At 44.9% G+C, this 21,666-nt stretch overlaps 1 protein-coding gene across 1 annotated transcript in view; it reads right to left on the bottom strand.

The window, feature by feature from the left end:
- SLIT3 (slit guidance ligand 3) overlaps nucleotides 1-21,666 on the bottom strand; it is a 641,932-nt gene that overhangs the window by 603,304 nt on the left and 16,962 nt on the right. The gene's annotated exons all lie outside the window — the stretch shown is intronic.

The following is a 21,666-nucleotide window of genomic DNA, read 5'->3' as shown; positions in this document are numbered from 1 at the left end:
GCTAGGAAACAGTACAGAGTGAGGTGAAGAGAATAAAGATGTGGTGAGAGGCAGTGAAGGCACTGCCCTCCCTGGGGTGTCCAGGAAGAACCTCTCTTACAGAGTGAGATTTGGTCTGAGACTAGAAGGAAAAGAAGGATCCAGTTGAAGGGCAGGCTGAAGGGAGATGTTTCCAGGTGGAAGAACAGAAACAAAAAGGCCCTAAAAGAAGAAAGCAACAAAAAGGTACAGGTGATGGCAGCAGAGTGACACCAAATGGGATCACAGAGGCAGGTGGTATCCAGACTGCAAGGCATCTATGGGGCTGACAACATGCTTGGGGACTGGAACCATAAAAGGGGCCGAGCAGTGAAACCACCGATTTAACAGCCCTCAGCCTCATTCCCCTGCCATCAATCCTGCCAGAAATTTCCCCCAAATGTCAATTTCATTCCACAGCTCAATAAGAAGGGGGTTCTCATTACTGCCCTCAGCTTGCCTCATTTAATTCTTCCTTCTTTATAGCCACAGACACGTATTGAGCAACTATCAGATCCAGGAACTGTGCTAGGCACTTCATTGGCACATATATGTTCCTGCTGTATGCTGGCCTCAGAAGCCCTCAAAGTCCTGCATCCATTTAAATTCTACTGCTCTGTTATGGGCTGAATTGTGTGCCCCAAAAGATATATTGAAGTCCTAACCCCAGCTACCTGTGAATGTGATCTTATTTGAAAGTAGGGTCTTTGCAGATGTAATCAGGTTAAAATGAGGTCATTAGGGTGGGCCCTAATCCAATAGGACTGTTGTCCTTATTAGAAGAGGAGACAGGGCTGAGCACAGTGGCTCACATCTATAATCCCAGCACTTTGGAAGGATGAGGCAGAAGGATTACTTGAGGCCAGAAGGGAGTTAGAGACCAGCCTGGGCAACACAGCAAGATCCTATTTCTATAAAAGAGAAAACTAGCCAGGCATGGTGGTACTTGCCTATAGTTCCAGATACTCAGGAGGCGGAGGTGGCAGGATTGCTTAAGCCCAGGGGGACTGAGGCTGCAGTAGCTATGATTGCACCACTCCAGCCAGAGTGACAGAACAAGACCCTGTCTCTACAAAAAACATCAAAATCATAAAAAGACGATGAGACAGACATGCAGGGATAGCATCATGTGACAACAGAGGCAGAGACTGGAGTGAAGCAGTTACAAACCAAGGAACGCCAAGGGCTGCTGGCAAACCCAGGAGCCACGAAGGAGCAAGGTCCTCCCCTGCAGATTTCAGAAGGAGCCTGGCTCTGATGACACCTCGATTTCAGATTGCCAGGTTCCAGAAGTCTGAAAGGATAGATTGTTGTTGTAAGGCGTCAGTTTGTGGTACGTTGTTATGGCAGCCCTAGGACACAGATACACCCAATGTTCAGGCTTTGTCGGGCCCCACACGCCCCCTGCAGCCTCCCCCAGCTGCTCCATCTCATGCTGGCTTCTCCCTTCCCTGAACTTCTGGATCATTCAGCCTCTCTCTGCACAACTCATTTCGGTCTTTCATCACGTTTCCTTGCACCTCTTGTGCTGCTGCCTGTTTCCTGTGTGTTTGCCTTGTCTCCCAAAGGACCTTGAAGAGGATACTCCCCAACTTCCTCCAGACACCTTGGATGAAGCAAGGCCTCGTGGAGACACTCAGAAAAGTGTACGCTAGGTTTCTCCGGATGGAGAAACGGGTTTTTTTTTTTAAACATTTTACATTTTGCTTATCAGTATTATCATTGTTTTCTGGAGTAAACATGTATCACTCAATGCACCGCCTACCTTCCAAAAAAAGCACTGAAAAAAGGAGTCCAGTTAACCTAAGACTCTCCCCATAGATAAAGTGGCCATGCAGTTTAAGCCATTCGAGACTCTGGAATTTTAGCCATTTGGCCAAAGGAAGATGCTTTTTGGTTTTTGGGGGGTTGTTTTTTTAGACGGAGTCTCACTCTGTCTCCCAGTCTGGAGTGTAGGGGTGCAACCTCGGCTCACTGCAATCTCCACCTCCCAGGTTCAAGGGATTCTCCTGCCTCAGCCTCCTGAGTAGCTGGGATTACAGGCACGTGCCACCATGCCTGGCTAATTTTAGTAGAGATGGGGTTTCACCATGTTGGCCAGGCTGGTCTCAAACTCCTGACCTCAAGTGATCCACCCACCTCAGCCTCTCAAAGTGCTGGGATTACAGGCATGAGCCACCGTGCCCGGCCGGAAGATGCTGTTTTGTAAGCCCAAGGGTAGATCTTCGAAACTGCTCACATCAGGCTGTCCTAATGGGTGTCTTCCTCTGTCTCCTCTCCCCAGTCCAAAGGACCTAATGCCACCCACCCAGCTACCCTGATGAAAGAGAGAAACAGCATGTGTTCGAAAACCATCAAATCACCTTCCAACCAGGTCAAGGACAGCAGTGTTTCCCTTCGGATCACCCTCCTACGGCTCCCATCTCATGCTTTACCTCTCCAGACTCACACCACAGGAGGCATTATTAACTATTCTGATTTTTTGCACTTCGTTCTCATCTGTTACATAACCACATGCAAGTTTAAAAACATACACGCATTTGGGAAAGAAATGAGCTGAATTTGATTTTAAAAACTGGCTTCACACTACCTCAGTTGTTTGGGAACTAAGCCTCTCTGGGCTAAATTTTTGGCTTGGCAACACTCTCGCATATATAATTTTACACCTGCAAAAGCTTGCAGCCAACCCTGTGCAGACAGCTACCTGCAGGGAGAAGAACGGGCCAAACAGAGGGGCAACCCGGGTGGTTGGATATGGTCATGGTGAGGGCATGTAAAGAGAAGGAGTGGGCGTGGGGTCGCTATTCTTTCATCCCTTGCAGCAGGAGAAGCAGGAGGACTCCCTGCCCCTCTTTTGCTCAGTTCAGCTCCATGCTCCAGGAAAAAAAAAAAAAAAAAAAAAAAAAAAAAAGCACACAACTACTCTTTGCTGGGAACAGAAGAAATGAACTTGCAAACCGGTAGCCCACCGGCGAGTTCTGGCCTGCAGACCTGCGTAGTCTGGTTCTCACTGTGATTTTCACATATGCAAATTAATTGCCAATTTGGGAGCATTTCAAATACAAATCTGCAATTCTGGCTTGTCTCCAAAAGTCAGCCCATCAAATAACCATGGAGCTTTTGTGGCTACCATAGGCTGGTAGTAAGAGGCAATTACCCACTTTGCATAAGGTACATGCCTGCAATTCACCAGTCCACCTGATCTGATTCCCTCACTCAAGTTACCTGCTTAGTCTTTTTCGGCAACAGAGTTTGAGATCCCTGCTGCCAAACATAACACTTAAGACGGCAGGCAGGCCCTAGAATCAGATAGCTTGGGCTCAAATCTTAGCAAATAGATTCTAGGCAGGCTACTTAACTCATCCCTAAGCTTCTGTTTCTCCATCTTAAATGACCATAATCACAGTACCTACCTCCTAGGATACTGCAAGGATTAAATGAGATGATATGTATAAAGTGATTCTAGCCCAGGGTTGGTCATGCAGTAAGTACTCAAGAAGTAACCGTCAACTGGCTGATTATTATTCAGACAAAATGTGAGCACAAGTAAGAAGATGATGTTGGCAGGACTTCAGTGCTTCTAACACAAAGGTGTACCTGGTCTAATCCACAGCCCCACCCCAAATCTCCTTCATCCACTTCAGGCACATCAAAGCATCTGCAGAGATAGTGCTCCCCTTCCCAGCCCTCACACTCAAATAAAAAATCCTTCCTAAATTCTTCCCGTGATGACTTAAGGCAATGTATTCTTTTCTCAGCACTAACCTCCAGGTGGGGTAGTCCAAAAGTTTCACCTTTTATGTCCCTTATTATCATGCCCAGAAATCTCAAACTCTTCCAAACTCCTTGCAAGGCCTGTTCTCAAAACACTTCCCTGCACTGCATAGGAGAGCATGTGATAAAATGGCTCCTCCAATCACTGGGAGGCAGGAAACAAATCCTAGAAGAGACTAGGGCCAACCTTTGGAAATGTGGCAAGAAGTGTAGGGAATACAGTATGGCAAGGATAGTGCTCTGTGTTCACCAAACTGTTCCATTCTCCTCCTAGGCAAACAGCAAGATTAAATTTCCTGTGCCCTTTGCATCTAAGTGGGACCATGTGACTGAGTTCTGAAGAAAACGAATGTGGGTGGAAATAATATGTGCCATTTCTAGGCAAGGCTATAAAACATCTTGCAAGCATGATGCTCTCTTTCCCTTTCTTGTCTTCATGGCATGTAGAGATCATGTGTCATAAAGGGAGGGGTCCCCCAAAGGAAAGCAGCCTGGGTTCCTAAGTGACAATATGGATCATAAGCCACCTACCACCACCCAGAGCAGCTCTACTGGACTGTGATATGAGGAAGAGGAAGCAATACAGCGTTATAGTGTTTTGTTACTGATTCATCTGGGCTTATTTGTTGCTGCAGCTTAGCCTTGTCTATGCTAACTGATACACCTATCAATATGGCATAGTAGGAAAGAATGGCCCAAGTTAAGCATCCATGATCTTTATCCATGCTAATCCACAACATGACTTTGTAAAATTTTCCTTCCTCATCTTTACAAGGAGGAAAAACTGACTGATCCCCTAAGGTCACAATAATTCTCATGGGCTTTGGACCCTAACACATATTACCTTAAGCAATGTTTTTAAGAAGGTCACTTAACTCCAGTCAATAGAGGTACAAATGCTGCACCCTGCCAACATCAAGGTCCAAATCACTTTCTGCTATTTACTATGCAAGAGCCAATCTGCAACGAGTGTTTACCACGTGCCAAGGACTATGCTAAACACTTCACATTTGGGGCCTTTTTTAATCCTCACAACCAGCCTATGAGGCTGATGCTATTTATTAGTCCCATTTTATTATTGAACAAATCGAGGCACAGGGAGATTAAGACACCTGTCTATGGTCACAAGCTGAGAAGTACCAGATGAACAAGGGTTAGTGGCTGAAAATTTAGCAATCAACTTGCAACAAGTAAATACAGAGTCCTAAAGGGTGAAAGAGAAATTGAAATGGCCTAGTCAGAGAATTTTAGTAACACACCCAAAAATTTTAGCTAAACTAATAAACTCCAACTTATTGGGCTCCAGGGCCATATCTGATTTATGTTTGAATCCCCGAGGCTCAGCACAATACCTGGCACATGAAAGGCGCAAATCAGTATCTGTTGAATGACTGATGTTAACTTGAGCTCTTTATTGACAGTTTTAACTGAGTTACATTTGCCCTTAATTGACAATGGCTTGAGATCTAAAGTTAATGTACTTCACTTATACCAGTAAATCCGGGCATCAGTTAGAACTGGAATGACCACGTGATTTATTATCCAAACTTGAACAGTTTTGTGAGTTAAAGGGGATGTCATTATTATACCACAGAAACAGGCAAAGATTGGGACTGTCTTGAACAGATCAACACAAATGGTCATTCCCAGCTAGAGCCACAAAATATCTGCAACAGGAGTGGGTGACAATGGAAGTACTCACATGGGGCCTGGTTGCCCACCATGTCTTTGTTCTTAAGGAGACCTTCTTCCTGTCCACTTGGGCTGAAGACCACTTCTAAGTCTAAGTCTACAGCTATTTGCAGGATACATCTTGGTTAAGTGTCATTCTCTCTGAATGGTGCCCACCTCCAAGTCCAACCAGCCACAAAGCACATACACTATTAACTTTTAATATAGGTGCATTAATCACTTTAAGAAAACGAAAGAGCAGCCCAAGGAATGCAATGATTGCTGCAGGAATATAAACATGGACTGCATTGGAACAGACTACATACTTTGTATAAACACTAATAAAGTGAGTTCAGACTGAGCTGTGACTTTAAAGGAAATTCTTCCCCATAAACATGTCCTGCCATGCCCTAATAACTCTTTAATTTGATGCACATTTGGGAAGGACGATGCTAAGTAATCACAGAACAACGTTAAGGTCTGTTGCGAAGGAGGAGTGGCAGAGGGATATGTGATGCAACTTGGTGCTAACACCATGCACCAGAGAGTTGGCTTCGTTGCTCATTTCACACATGGAGGGAATTTGCCGAGTGACATGCAGGAAATCAGAGACAGGTCTCTGCAGGTTCAACCCAGGGAAATTCTGAGTGTCATCTGATGGCACCACATAAGACTCCTAGCTAGTCATTTTCCTGCCTGTCTTCCCTTGCTGGAGACAGCAGAGGTGGCCCGCACTTCAGGCGGAACTCTCCAATTTCCAGATCAAAGGTCTTCCAATTTTAATGAGATATAAAATCCTTGAAAGCAGAGAACCTTTCTTACACATCTGGGCATCACCCACAGAGCAGACACAGCCCGCATACCCATGAGAGAAGGCAGCATGGCACAGAGTCGAGGAAAACTAGACAGCAGCTGTAGCATCAGGCCTCAAGTCCCAGTTTCGTTACTACTTGTGTGTTTTGGGCAAACCACCCTTATTGGCAAAATGGGTTAGTAGCACTTGCAGAACCTCAGAGCGTTTTTGAAATGCTCAAGTGAGCCAATGCAAGAGAAAGCATTTTATAAATTTTTTAAAAGTTGTACTGCTGGAAAACTATAAAAATAATGATTAATAATAGTTTTCCCATGTATTGATTTATCATGTCATATCAGGCACCGTTCATCTCCCCTGAAACATCACAGGAATCCTATAAGGGGGGTACTCTTATTATCACCATCATAGTATATTATTATGAAAACCAAAAATAGTATTTATGAGAAAGTGAGCTCCAGAGAGGTTAAATAACTTGCCCCAATTCACACATCTTCAAAGTATTATCCACAGAGTAATGATTCTGGAGGACAGGCCTGGATGGTCTGAGCTCCCTGCTCTGTGCTATAAACTCTCAGGAAATTGAAGGCACCCAGTTTGTTTTCTTTATTAACCTGTAAGCAATAAGGGCATGGGCTGTGGGGGTTCACCTTCATGTCTCCAGGACCCAGGGAAGAACTAGGGAGGTAAACCCTTTGGATCCCATGACTGCAGATCCTCCTCTCCTTGACCCCTCTGACGCGTATACCAACTCTTGTTGACTCCACGCAATGGGCCTTGGCCAATGACACAGCTGATGCTGACTTTGGCCAGGTGCTTAGCACTGGACTCCTCCACTCTCTATGGTTCTCCACCTTTACTGACATGAGAGGCCTCAGCCTAATGCCCCAGCTGCCTGGAAATGTGTCCCCAAACAGCCAGGCAGGTCCTCTGCACTCACCAGGCTCATTCCAAGCGCCATAACTTTGCTCGGGAAACTCTCCCATCTGTAATACCCTCTCCCATGGATCAAAATGAACTGCAGATGTCAGGAAGCTTGGCTGAGGAATGGGGACCTACTTCAGTAGAGTGACGAAGATTTGTAAAGGAAGAGAATGCAGTCAGACAGCGGGACCAGAGTGAGACCACCAATCCCATTCAGGCAGAAGCCACTTCCCCCATCTGGCGCTGATAAAATGCCAAGGGACAGGAGTTAGGGAGGGAGAAGGACCCATCTGCTTCTCCAGCCAAAACTTCATGTCCACTCCCAATGAAGACAAACCTCCTTTCATCATCCACGAAACCATAGCTTGCTTATTATGACAATTTTTAAAACTTCTGATTATTCCTTTGAGAATTCAATTTGTTTCCTTTGCAAGAAGGAAACAATTCTCTTCTCAGTTTGGGAGGTGGGGACATTCCATTTATCCTAAGTGGGGAAATCTGTTTCCTATTACAAGTCACGTTCTGTAGGTCTCTTTGTGAAAAATATATCTCTACACTTTACATAAAAATGAAAATTCTCTTTAACAAACATGAAGACCCACAAGAGGAAGGCTCCCACCTTCTTCTCAGCCATTGCCACAAAGATTGGATTCCCATCCCTTGCTCAGAAAAATTTTTACTCTTTCCCCAAAGAGCAGCAGTGTCCCCAACTCATCCAGCACACCTGAGAGAGTATAGAGTAATTCAATCAGTGTTTATAAATGGCAACTCAGTGCCAGGACCGAGTCCGATTCTAAGGCGGCACAGATTAAAATAAATACATCTTGCTCCATATCGCCACACACCAAGACAGGGGTCAGCAAACTATAGGCCACAGGCCCGATCCAGCCCACTGCCTGTTTTTGTATGGATTGGGAGCTAAGAATGGTTTTTATATTTTTAAATGGTTGGAAAAAATCAAAAGGATAATATTTCATGACACATAAAAATTATATGAAATTCAAATTTCAGTATCCATAAATACAGTTTTCTTGGAACCAAGCCGCACTCACCCATTTATACATTGTCTATGGCTGCCTTCACGCGACAGGGGCAGAGTTGCATAGCTGCCACTTGGACAAAGAGACCCAGAGCCTAAATATACATGCATGACATGACCCTCTGTTGACTCCTAATCTAGGCGCTTATATAGTCTAGGAGGGTCAAAACAAAGTAGCAGTCAAAAAAATAACAAGAATAACAATCACAACAATAGTATGGTGGATGAAACATAATGGTTAAAAGTGTAGGTTCTCACTCTGCGTCAGACTGAAGCTTATCCTGCACTTGCTGGACAAAAGTAGCGACATGACTCTGGGGAAGTTATTTTAACTCTGTGCCTCTATTTCCTCATCTGTAGTATGTGGATAATTTGTAAAATGGGTGTCCTCTTCCTTAGGTTGGGTTGAGAACTAGGCAAAATGATACATGTAAAGTGGTTAGAGCAATGCCTAGCTCGTAAGTGCTCCATCTCTTTGCTCTTATTTTTGCCAGTATTGCTGCTCACAGAACTCCAGGGGGCATCGTTCAATGGTATACAGTGAAAAACGGCACACCTGGAGTACATCGTGTGAATGGTGGCCCAGGAATTCAGCAACGTAGTGGTCCTGACTGTAGCTGATACTACAATGATGCTCAGAGTTTTGAGGAAAGGCAGGAGAGCAGATACACATTCCAGATGGAGGCGGCAGGTCCCGTGCATTTTTATTGCCACGTCATGTGCTACTCCATTATGAAAGAGGCCAACTTCAAATGAGCTATGGAGGGCTCCAGTGCAGACCCACAATGCCCACACCTGCCTTTCTCCCAGCTTACGGCCCCTTCTCAGTCATCCTGAGATGAGTCTCCTACACTCATTCCTGCGATTACACCTTGCTCCTGGTCCCTCAAACTCTCAGACAGTGGGCTATTTTAAGCCTAAATTAAAGGCTCCTCTCTTGAATGGCTGCAATTTTAGTCTGTGGTTTGTTTACTCTGGCGTGGCCTGGGGCCATGGTGCTGGTGCATTGGGCATTGCGAGGGGGTAGAGGGTTTCAGGAAAGAGGCAGGGGCTTTGCAGGAACAATTTCACTGCAACACACTCTATGGAAAACACAAGCACGTGGATGAACAATTAAAAAGAAAACAACTGTGGGAGTATGCTACATATCTAGAGAGAGATGCTCAAAATAGCATCACACCAGAAGCAAGAAAGCCCTGGGAGCTACACAGTGCTTCCAACCCCAGAGAAAAGCACTTGCCACTCCCATTCCATGAGTCTAAGTCTCCTTTAGCCTCTCAGAGGAAGAACCCTTGACTCAGATACAGGCCTTTTTATCTACAGAGGCCTTGCCATAGACCCTATCATTATGGGGTAGAGCTCTGAGGCTGAGACCACGGAGTAGGCTTTCAGGGTATCCCAAGGGACATCTGCGTCCATAGACTAGCAATGGGCAAATGACCACAGTGCTGGGGAAAAGGAGGCAGGTGGGGACAGAGGGAGAGTAGAGGAAACTGGGCAGGTACACGGACAGAAGCCCATCAAGCTCTCCATATCAACATTCTCTCCCTGGGCAGTGCCTGAGCTATAGGAGGCCCATGGGTAAGGGGGCTTAGGATCCCACTTCGTCCCTTCTCTCCATCCCTCACTTCCCTTGCAATGTGAATGGACCTTCATGTCACATTTGGAGGGCAAAGTCCCTGTTCCATTTGCAACCTGACCACACCCCTCCACCCTGACCCACCATCCCAGGTTAAGTCTTGATTTGCCTAGTTCTACTCTGGAGATGTCTCAGCTGCTTACGCAATGTTGGCTCCTCAAGCAGCTGCTGGAGGGGGAGCTGGCTCCAGAAGAGGACACATCCGTTCCCTCCAAGGTGAGTCCACTTGGACTTTGAGTTTGCAGAGCCTCGCACAGACATGAAGGAGCCCTTGGCCCACTAGCAGGGTGCCCACCACCCAGAGTGACTGGACATTGAGTGTCACACTGGCTGCGCACCACCGAATTCCACCATACAGACTCTTGTTTGGGTGGCAAAGAGGGTTCTTTAAAAATGCCTTTTGCTGGGCATGTAGTTCCTAGTTCATCAAGGTCCTTCTTCCTAAGATTTCACAGGCAGCCCACTTTACCCCTTTATATTACCTGTCTGGCCCAGGAAGGTAACTGGATTTAACTGCAGACTTCATAATTATGAAATGTTTTCCAACCTAGCGTAAAAGCTCTTCTAGGAAAGAAACCAAGCCCATGAATCAGTCCTCACTCTGGTGCCCAGCACAGTGCCTTGCCCGAGCTACTGCTCAAACAACAGTGGGGGATTTGAATGCACTGATGTGATTGTGTCTCTCTTTCACAGCTTCCAAGACCATGTGAGGAGAGAAATGAGAAGGGAAGGGAACAAGAAGTGCTCACCCCATCATCCCTCTGCCAGACTTGATCCTGCAGGTCTCCTGAAGTGGACCCCAGCTCCCAGGGACAGAGACGGAGGTGGCTGCAGGTGAGCCAAACCTTGGCTCCAGTAAAATTGAGAGCAGCTGGTACTTCTGAAGCCTCTGGTCCCCCGGGACCCGGGCTGAGTGCACGAAGGCAAGCACCAGCCCTTTCCCCTTTCTCTTCTTGTCATGCTTAATTACACTGGGATTGTGCTGAGTCAAGCAACCTGCTGGGGCGGGGGCCCAGGCATGACCTTTCCCGTTGCTCTCAGCCAGCTCATGGGTCTCAAGTAGCCGTGTGTGTTTCCACCAAGAAACCCAAGAATCAACTCAGCACCGACACACACAGTGCCAAATGCTAAGCCCCACACCTCAGCCCTTGGGAAGACGGCCCCTTCTGAACCGAGAGAGAACAAAAAGGCCTTGCAACAGCCATACCACCTGCATTCAGTCCACCACCCCCTGCCTCTAGCCTTGAAACAGAGCTCCCTCACCATGGAATGTGGCAACCAGCACTCGGCCCACAGGAGAGGGAGGCAGGCACCCTTGATGCTCTCAAGTATCTCTGGCTTTGCCAAGTTTCCACCTGAGGCTTGGCTTTCAGGGCTTTGTATCCTCATCTCAGAGACAGAGATGATCACTCTGTACATTCAAGAGGCGCGCATCGCTACCCACTTCTCTGCACACATGTACACGTGTATGCACATACACAGCCTCTGACAATGCCCAGGAGAAAGTCATGCAGCCAAATGCTCTGGTCAGTGATTCCCAGTCTTGGCTGCAAATTGGAATCACCTGAGAGCTTTAAAACTTGCTGCCCAGGCCACACTCCAGACCAACTAAACCAGAATCTCTGGGGATAGATACCAGGAATAGTATTTTAAAGGCCCCAGGTGATTTCAATGTGCATCTAGGGTTGAGGATCATTGTTGGAGGTAAACAGCAAGCCTTGGAAAATTCCATCCACCAACTTATGCTTTGAGACTGAGCTTCCAAGCTTGAATCGGGCTTAAGATAAGGTAAACCCTCAGGCCTTTGGCCACAAGGATCAGCTAATATTTACCAAATATCTAGTGTGTGCAAGGTTCTGCACAAGGTCCTTAGTGTGAAATTCCTGATGCCAAGGAGCTTAAAACCTAAATGGCAAAGCCTAAGAATCTTCACATTGATACAAAAACACAATATGGTATATAAAGAAGTGAGGGTGCCACTGAACAATTCAAAATAATCTGGAATAACAATTCAAGCAGCCTTGTACCAGGCAGTGTATAATACTAGGGGAACAACAAAGGCAGAATCCCTATCTTCAAAGAGCTCAGACAGCATCATAATCCCCCAAATGGGGTTCCCGGACCAGCAGTATCAGCATCACCTGGGAACTTGCTAGAAGTTCACATTGTAGGGCCTCATCCCAACCTACTGAGTCAGACCCTTTGCAGGTGGGCCTATCAATTTGCATTTTAACAAGCCCTCCAGGTGATTCTCGTGCCTCCTCAAGTTGGAACCACTAGTCTAGAAGACTGATTTATGCTGTGGGAATTGGGAAAAGGAAGACATCTCCTTGTGCTGGGACTGATGGAAGCCTTGAAGGATTTGAATCCTGGCTCTGACACTTACATTTCAGGAAAATGAAAGGCAACTACTTTAACCTCCTTATGCACCTATTTTGTCAAATCGAAATAAGCAATAAGTTTTAGAGGCCAACCATGCAGAGTTGTATTAAAAACAGATAGGATAATGTGTAAAATTCACTAGTACAGTGCCTGGGGCCTAGTCAGTAGCCAATAAATGATGTCTAACACTAGTAGCCATGGTGCAAGGGGGCCGTTCAGTACATGAATGTTGATGGAATGAATGAAGGAAAGAATGAACTGATTCACACATGACTGATGGGAACTGGATTTGGCAAGCCTGGAAAAGCAACAATCTCTGTGCAAATAGGGAGATCAACATGATAGGATAAGGGCTTCCAAGACTGAGTGATGAGAACACATCTCCAGTCTTGAGACTGGCATCTTCCTGGCTCAGCCTCCTTCCTGCCCATAACCCAGGGTGTTGCTTATGCACCTGGGCTCTGCAATCAGACCATCAGGATTCAAATACATACTAGTTGGGTGGTCTTGGGTGAGGCATTTAAATCCCTTAAGCCTCAGCTTTTTCTTCTGGAAATTTGATAAAATAAATAGGCCCAACTTCATAGGGTTGTTGTGAGAATTAAACATGATACTGTGTATAAATCAGCTTGATCCTTTGAATATAATAAGTGATCTATAAACGTTAGCTCTTTGTATCATGGCACACAACTGATGCTGCCTTAACCTCTGCAGAATTAGCCTGGGCTGAAAATTTTTCAAGCCAACAAACGTCAGTGCACTTGAATGCCAGATCCATTAACACAAAATGGTTGTCAGGTGCCTTCTTAATAGGAGTGGCTGCTGAGTTTGGTGGCTACACACAGGTTGTGTGTAAGTACTTCTCATGTATAGGTGCTGAACACATAAACCCTGGGACAACAGGTAACAGTGCACCCATTTTACAGATGAGGTAACTAAGGTTTGGTGACCCATCAGTTATACGACTTAAAGTGTCAAAATGAGATTCAAGTTCAGCCTTAATTCTCAAACCCAAGCCTTTCTACTGCTGTAAAATCACCCAGCCTTCCCTCAGAGACTGCCTAAAAACTTTTCCAAACAAGGTTCACCTAGCTGCAGTGTCGGAGGGCCAGACTTTGTCCTGATGTCACTGTGTCACACACAGCATTGGAAAGGGATTGTATTAATCTGTTTTTTTACGCCACTTATAAAGACACACCCCAGACTGGGAAGAAAAGTAGATTTAATTGGACTTACAGTTCCACACGGCAGGGGCGATCTCATAATCATGGTGGAGGGCGAAAGGCACTTCTTACATGACGGCAGCAAGAGAGAAATAAATGAGGATGCAAAAGTGGAACCCACTGATAAACCCATCAGGTCTCATGAGACTTATTCACTATCACGAGAACAGCATGGGAAAGACCAGCCGCCATGATTCAATTACCTCCACCTGGGTCCCTTCCACAACAGGTGGGAATCCTGGGAGATCCAATTGAAGCTGAGATTTGAATAGGGACACAGCCAAACCCTATCAGGGATGGAACTCAGAACTGAGCCTGGAAGAGGGAAGTCACGGGTGGGCTAGGGTCAGGATGGTGGAGCCTGCAGGAGATAAGGCTCTTGGATTGTAAAACTGGTCCCTCTTGCCAGTGATAAAGGGTGTACACGTGTGTCTGTACATGTGTGTCGGTGCATGTCTGTGTGTATGTCAGTGTGTGGGCTGTGGGGTAGGATGGGTCGGGGAGTGACGCAACGTCTTGCCTCCTCAATCCAAAAATGGTGAGCTAAGCCTAAACAAAGAAAGAGAGCAATTGAATGCAACACAAAATTCACGTCAGCTTTTAGAAACCATTTTCTTCTTCTGAAAGAGGCTTTCTGGCCCATCAAACAACAGTCAGATGACTCCCTTTTATCTCCTCCCAGGTCTATTTCCTTAAAGGCCAAATTGTAGTCTTCTTTCTTTTTTCTCCCAGATGCCAGCTGCGACTCTGCTCACAGCCCAGGAGACCTGTAGACCCATAATGTTTCTTCCTGATGATTTGAACTGTGTCATCAATAAGCGGAGAAAAGTGTGGCTGGCCTCCCATCTTCTTCCGAGAGCCACTAACAAAGGTTCCTGGAGTCCATTACCAATTTGAACTTCATCCTCTATCCTCTTTGGTTCAACTGGTCCAAAGAGTCGCTGGGATGCCCTTCATTGGAACAAAGAGGATACTTCCTAGTTGGGATTCTGAGATTTTGCAATAATTACGAACAATTTACCCTCCCTCAAATCTTGCATTTACCTGCAAGGAGATATGTTACCTCCATCTGACCCCACCTGCCAAAAATATTACTGCATGTTCATATTTATCATCTTTGTGTTCCACAGTTGCCATGGTAGTAAAATTTACACTCAGGAGCCTCAGTGCCATTTTCAACTACAAATAGAATGATTATGTTCCCAGTTTGGCTTGGCAAAAACAGAAATGTGCATCTACTATAGGCCGGGCTGTGTGCTACACATAAGGTCTAGGGGCTGAGGTAGATGAGAAAAGAATTGCTATAATTTTCCTCCTCTATAAAGCAGGCTTATTGTTTCTTTTGTGATGAGATTTTTTTAAATTGTGGTAAAATCTATAAGTTTTGCCATTTTAACTATTTTTAAGTGCACAGTTTAGTGGCATTAAGTACATTCACAATGTGGTGCAACCATCACCATTTACATATTTCCAAAACTTTTTCATTGCCCCAAACAGGAACCCTGTACCCATTCAGCCCTAACTCCCCATTCTCCCCTCCCCAGCCCATCATCACCTTTAATCTACTTTCTGTCTTTATAAATTTGCCTATTCTGGAAATATGCTGGACATTTCATATAAGTGGAATCATATAATATCCTTTTGTATTTGGGTGATTTGACTTAGCATAATCTCTCTTTTCTTTTCTTCTTTTTTGAGACAGGGTCTCACTCTGTCACCCAGGCTGGAATGCAGTGGCATGATCACAGCTCACTGTAGCCTCTACCTCCTGGGCGCAGGTGATCCTCCCACCTCAGCCCCCTGGGTAGCTGGAACTACAGGTTTGCACCACTATGCCCAGCTAAGTTTTGTATTTTTTTTTACAGATGGGGTTTCAGGCAGGTCTCATGTTGCCCAGGCTGGTCTTGAACTCCTGGGCTCAAGCGATCTGCCTGCCTTGGCCTCCCAAAGTGCTGGGATTACAGGCGTGACCTGCCACAAGTGGCCAGCATGTTTTCAATGTTCATCCATGTTGTTGCATGTATCAGAATTCCATTCCTTTTTAAGGTTGAATAATACTCCATTGTATGTATATACCACATTCTGTTTATCCATTCATCTGTTCATAGACACTTGGGTCGTTTCCACATTTTGGCTTTGAGAATAATGCTGCAATGAAAGCTGGCATACAAGTATCTGTTTGAGTACCTGCCTTCAATTCTTTTGGGTACATACTTAAGATTGGAATTGCCAGATCGTATGGTAATCCTATGTTTAAATTTTTAAGAAACTGCCTTACTGTTTTCCATAGCAGCTGCACCATTTTACGTTTCACCAGCAATGTAGGAGGGTTCCAGTTTCCAATCACACTTGTGATTTTCTGGGTTATGTTTTGTCTTTGACTATAGCCTTCACAGTAGATGTGATGAGTCTGTTTTTTGTAAGAGCAAATGTAAGAAGCGGTTTGTTCACCAGTGCACGTGGTGCACATGGGTGCATGGAATATAGCTTTGGTGAATGAATGAATGGTCTCTCCTGCTTAAAATATTGTAACATTCCTTTGGATTTGATGTCCTGCTCAACTTTTCCCCGACTCGCCTGTTGACAGGATTTGGAACTGCCATACAGAAGCCCAGCAACACAGAAGAGACCCAGGCAGCAACTCAGATCACAAATCGGGGGCTTTCCTCCAGCGACCATCTGTTCCATCTTTCTGCATGTTTCCATGCCTGAAACTCAGTAAAACCTGCTGCTTTAGAATCAGGAAGCCCACTTGGTAACACCTGAAAAGTAAGATAAGCTATAGAGTGTTGTGACTAAGAAACCAAAGCAGTGGGCTAAACAGACTGGCCTGAATTACAGTTCTGCCTCTTGCCATGTGTGGATTCATGGGAAAACTATTCATCCTCTCTGTGCCTTAACTTGGACTTAATCCTATTCTTGTGCGCACTAAAATGAATCAATGAAGGCACTTAGCACAGTGCCTGGCACATTGTGAGGTCTCAGTAAAAGCTGTTATTGTTACTATAACGCTCCAGTATTAATGCACAGACCCAAAGAAAACCCTGCTTCTGCTACTTCCTCTGACCCCCAAGATCCATGGGAAAACAGAAGTGGCTCCAGAAGGAGAGGGCAGACTCGTAACTTCATTCCCTTCATTATTTTCCAGGTACAGAGCCAAAGTTTGAGACAAGGAACCCCTCCGCCATGTTTCCTCACATGGGCTACCCATCCCTCAAAGCTCATTTTGGCAAGGGGTTTAGGGAGAGAGCAGGGCCATCACCACCAGCCTCTCCTGCAAGGCCCAGAACACACACCTCAAGGGGTCTCAGAGAACTTTCACTGCATTAAAACCCACAGATGAGACTGGAGTCGGTTAAAGTTTCCAAAGAGAAGGTTGATGGACAGGCCAAGAATTCATGGTACAGGGGGCTGTACCATGAGGACCTGGGAGAAAATCCAGGAGGAATGAGCCATGAGGCTAGGCAAGGTGGTATTTCATGTTGGCAGCACCATAATTCTTACATGTAGGGAAGACAGCAGCATTCGGCTTGGCCTGACAGGAAGCTTAGTGTTAGACTGAAGCATATTGAAAATATCAAAGTCCCTTGGAATAAAAATATAGCTTCTGTGCCCAATACTTTACCTGTGTGTAACTTAAAAGCTTTATTGGACATGGAGACCCTCTAACCAAAATCAAGTGTGAGTGAAGGGTGGTGAAGGAAGGAGTATCAAATAGCAGGGCACTGCAGGTGTGTGTAGAATAACAATAGATCCTACTTATTGAGCAAGGGGCTAGATGCTTTCCCCATACCCTGTCTCATTGGCATGGAAGAGCAGTACCTTGTGTTAGGCAGTGTTAACCCCATTTTATGGAGGAGGAAACTGAGGTTCTGAGTTAAGAACTAGCTGAATATGTATGCATACATACAGAAAAGGAAGAGAAAGAGAAATTTCTGACTTATATATATTCCATATTAGGATGAACTCTCTGAAATTACTACTATTCCACGTTTTCCAATAACAAAAATGACAATTCCACAGGTTTCAACCTAACATAACATTATGTAAATAATTTAACAAGCTAGATATAAAGTATATCATCCATGTCATATTTTATTCATTTTATAATGTTATCTATAAATTATATAATATGCATAAGAGGAGAATGCTTAGTGGTTGGTTGACAAGGTGGATTCTTGAATCAGATTCATGGGAAAGTTGACTCCGTCACTTACGAGCTTCGGGACGTGGAATAAATAATGTCTCCTCTGGTGCCTTTGTTCCTCATCTACAAAATGAACTAACAATAGTACCAACCTCACAGAATGGTTGTAAGAATTAAGAAAACACAAAGTGCTAAAACTGTGCCTGGCACATGTTACTTATTAGCAGTCATCACGCTTGCTTTTGTTCACTAATTCCTTGCAAAAATCCTTGGCAATCATCAATGCTACCTTCATTTCACAGTGAGAAGCCTGAGACTCGGAGATTTGCCCAGGATTATACATCTAGCAAGGATGCATCAGGAATTCAAACTCAGGTCTTTCTGAGTCGCAAATCCTGCTGTTTCTTGTAAGCTGCCCAGCTTCCGCTGGGGGTCTCCTTGTGCCTTCATTTGCCATTCAATGAAAGGAGAAGTTGGACCAGCTGACTCTATGGTTCCTTCCAAAAATCCTCATGCAAGGAGGTGATATCAAAGCAGCAGCATCAGAAATAACAGGATCAAATGCTTTTGGTCTGGCCAGAGGCATTCGATATTGAGGATTCCAATTTTTTTTTTCTTTTCTGCTATTTCTTTCCAGCCTCCTCAGTACATTTCCTAATTAATCACTCCCACTTAATTTCCTAAAGCAATCACATCCTCCCCACAGGCAAGCGGCCTCGTCTCAGGCAGAAGCACACACACCAGCTGGCCCCTCGGCTATGTGGGAGTGTGTGAGCAGCCCTTGGACACAGCCCAAAGAGTGGCATAGACACAGGAAAAATGCAGTCTGGGAAGCTACACTCAGAGGACACTCTTGCCATTCTGGCGACATGTGGGTTTCCTGGTGAGCAAAAGGGACACTGAGATTTGGTTCTTCAAGGAAACCCTAAGGTGCAAAAGATCCGCTGGCGTGTCTCAGAATGCAGGGAGACTCTGCCAGTGGCTGCTCTGTGATGCCGGGCAGGGCTCTGCTGGCCAGGTAGGAGGCTCAGGTCTGTCTCCCTCCCAGCTTTGCTGATGACTTGCTGTGTGACTTTGGGCAACAGCTTTTCTTTTGTTGAGCCTCAGTTTTTCTATTTTTGAAATGAGAACAGTAATACACACAACACAGTGTGGTTGTAAGAAAGGAACCACAAATAAAATGGCCAAGAGGAACTGGACAGATGAGATCAATGAGCGAAGCTGGATCAAGCAAAAGAAAATCAACATAATGTCAAATGGCAGCTGACATACTGTCTCAGTGTTGGGGTCACAATAGGGAGTGGTGGGGACTGCAGTGAAATGGAGACACACCCATCTAAACACCAGTCAATTACCGCCATAGAGCCAAGCTGAGCTTCTGTTGCTGGATTTTATTTTAGAAAAGAAGCTAGAAATAGATTTTTATATGTATTCACCTAATCTTATTATAAAATGGTGGGGGGAGGCCGGGCGCTGTAGCTCACGCCTGTAACCCCAGCACTTTGGGAGGCTGAGGCGGGTGGATCACATGGTCAGGAGATTGAGACCATCCTGGCAAACATGGTGAAAACCCATCTCTACTAAAAATACAAAATTAGCTGGGTGTGATGGCGGGTGTCTGTAATCCTAGATACTTGGGAGGCTGAGGCAGAAGAATCGCTTGAACCAGGGAGTCAGAGGTTGTAGTGGGCTGAGATGGCGCCACTGCACTCCAGCATGGCATCAGAGTGAGACTCCGTCTCAAAAACTAAATAAATAAATAAATAAATAATTGGTGGGGGGAATTTGACATAAAAAAATTACATAAGCCAATAGCATTGGTCATTATTACTGTTACTATTAACTTCTCTGTAACTCAGAACCCCCATCTGAAACAATGGATGTAAAGATTCCTGATAACAGTCTGCTCCATGGACATCTGCAAAAATTTCTGAAGGCACTACAGAGATTAAACACTGTGTGCACACAATTATGTTGCTTTATTAACTTAAGCATACTTCATTGACATTGGGCTAGCCAGTGTTTCTTAACCGGAGGTAATTTTTCCCCCCAGGGGACATTTGGCAATGTCTGGAAACATTTTTTGAGTTGTTATGAAACAAGGGTACAGCTGGAATCTAAGAAGCAGAGGTCAGAAATGTTGCTAAATATAATGAACAGGACAGCCCACCAAACAATAAAAATATCCAACCCAACATGTCAATAGTACTGAAGTGAGAAAGCCTGAGCTATGTGGAAGCTTCCCCTTGCATCCTCTCTACAGAAAGAACTTTTTGAAGATAGAGACTTGGATAGGTTTTGCTGGATATGGGAGAAGCCGGCAGGTGGGAGAACCAGCATCTATAATTATCTCCTCTATGAGGCTCAAGGCCTTGCTTTCATTCTGCCTCCTACAGCCTCTTCTCGTCATTGTCTTAACAACTGTCACCTCAATATATTTCACTCAAAAAAATCTGTTGAAGATGCGCAGGTCGGAAAATAGGCTCTGGGGAAACTGTGGACTTATAAGATGAACCGTCTGAGCCAAGGTCACTCAGCAAGTTGCAGGGCAGACCTGGGAGAGAATTCTCCTGGGTCCTGGTCCAGGTCCCTCAGGAAGACATCACTCCATTTTGCTGTTGCCATGGTAATTATAAATCAATTTTGTCTCTCCATTAAAGCAGTTACTCCATAGAACGTTCTCACAAAGGATTGTTGAACTTGCCCTAGTTATTCCAGGGATGTGAAAGTAATCACATTTTTGTATATTCTATAATTCTGGCTATGTTTATGATTGTCCTTCACCTATAATGGTGAGGTTATACTGCATCGTGGTTTTCATGCATTGCTATGACTACTCCAAACAAAGAAAACTGTGCTAGAAGCAACAGCAAGCGATTCTGGTTCACCTTAAGAAAGGACAGGAAAGGAGAACAGAGTGACTTCTATCATCCTTACATTATGCTAAATGTTTTACATATCTTACCTCATTTATTCATCCCTATAATTTGAAGAATTTCTTGAGGTCAATTTTCTCAAACACTGCTGTACATCAGAAACACCTGCAAGGTTTACAAAATCCCAACATCCCAAAAGCACCCCCAAATCATTAAATCCCACTCTCTGGGGATCGGCCTGGGCATCAGTAATTTTTTAAGTCTCCCCAGATGATTGCAATACGCAGGCAAGTTTGAGAACCAGGGCTTCATGACTCATTATCCTTATTTTACAATGATGCTGACATCCTAAAGGAAAAATGAGCTTGCCTAAGGGCACCCAGCTGGTGAATGGTGAAACTGTGATTCAAACCTGGTCTGCCTTTCTCCAAAGGCCATGCATAATCTTTCTCATTGTGCCATTTTCTCCCCAGAAGTTTGTTGTTTGTGGCTTTCTCGCTCATTTGGAAATTTGGTTGCAATCTTGTGAAGTTGAGTGAAAGGGAATTCTCTAGAAAGCTATCAGGAACTCCTGGATTCAATGTGCATCTTAAGAACAGGTCTTGGGGGGTGGGAGGGAAGCAGGCATAGTCTTGTCTATGCTCTTGAAGGTGCTTAGATGAAATGGAAAACCATTATGTCCAATCTCTTTGTTCCTCTGGTCAAGATTTCAGTTCCAGAAAGAAAGGATCCAATTGATCTGACTTGGGTCATAAACTAGCCCTTGACTAGCAGAGGCCAAAAGCCCTGATCAAAAATCTACCAGACTGTATCCCATGGGTGCAGAAAATGACATCCCAATAATGAAAGAAGGGCTGCTGCTAGGAAGAGAGAGGGAACAAGTCCTAGGCAACCAGAAAACAATGCATGTCTACTACAATGGAGGGGACTGAGAGACTTATGACAATTTCACAGCTACATGATGATCCCAAAGTCAAACTCAGCAAAAACCCAGAGGTTCATCCAATCAAAATCACTAAGACAGATAAGGATCATTCAGAAGAAATATGCCACTGGAGAAGTGGCCATGGAATGGCCTCAAAATCATTTGCAAAATGTTGTGAGGTTTGTGCATTTTTCTAAAGACAAGATAAATGTCTTTTATCAGATTATTTAGACTCTT

The sequence above is a fragment of the Macaca thibetana genome, chromosome 6 (genome assembly GCF_024542745.1).
Source record: "Macaca thibetana thibetana isolate TM-01 chromosome 6, ASM2454274v1, whole genome shotgun sequence".
NCBI lineage: Eukaryota > Metazoa > Chordata > Mammalia > Primates > Cercopithecidae > Macaca > Macaca thibetana.
Note: the sequence above shows the minus strand (reverse complement) of the source record. Positions and strands in the feature narration are given on the sequence as shown.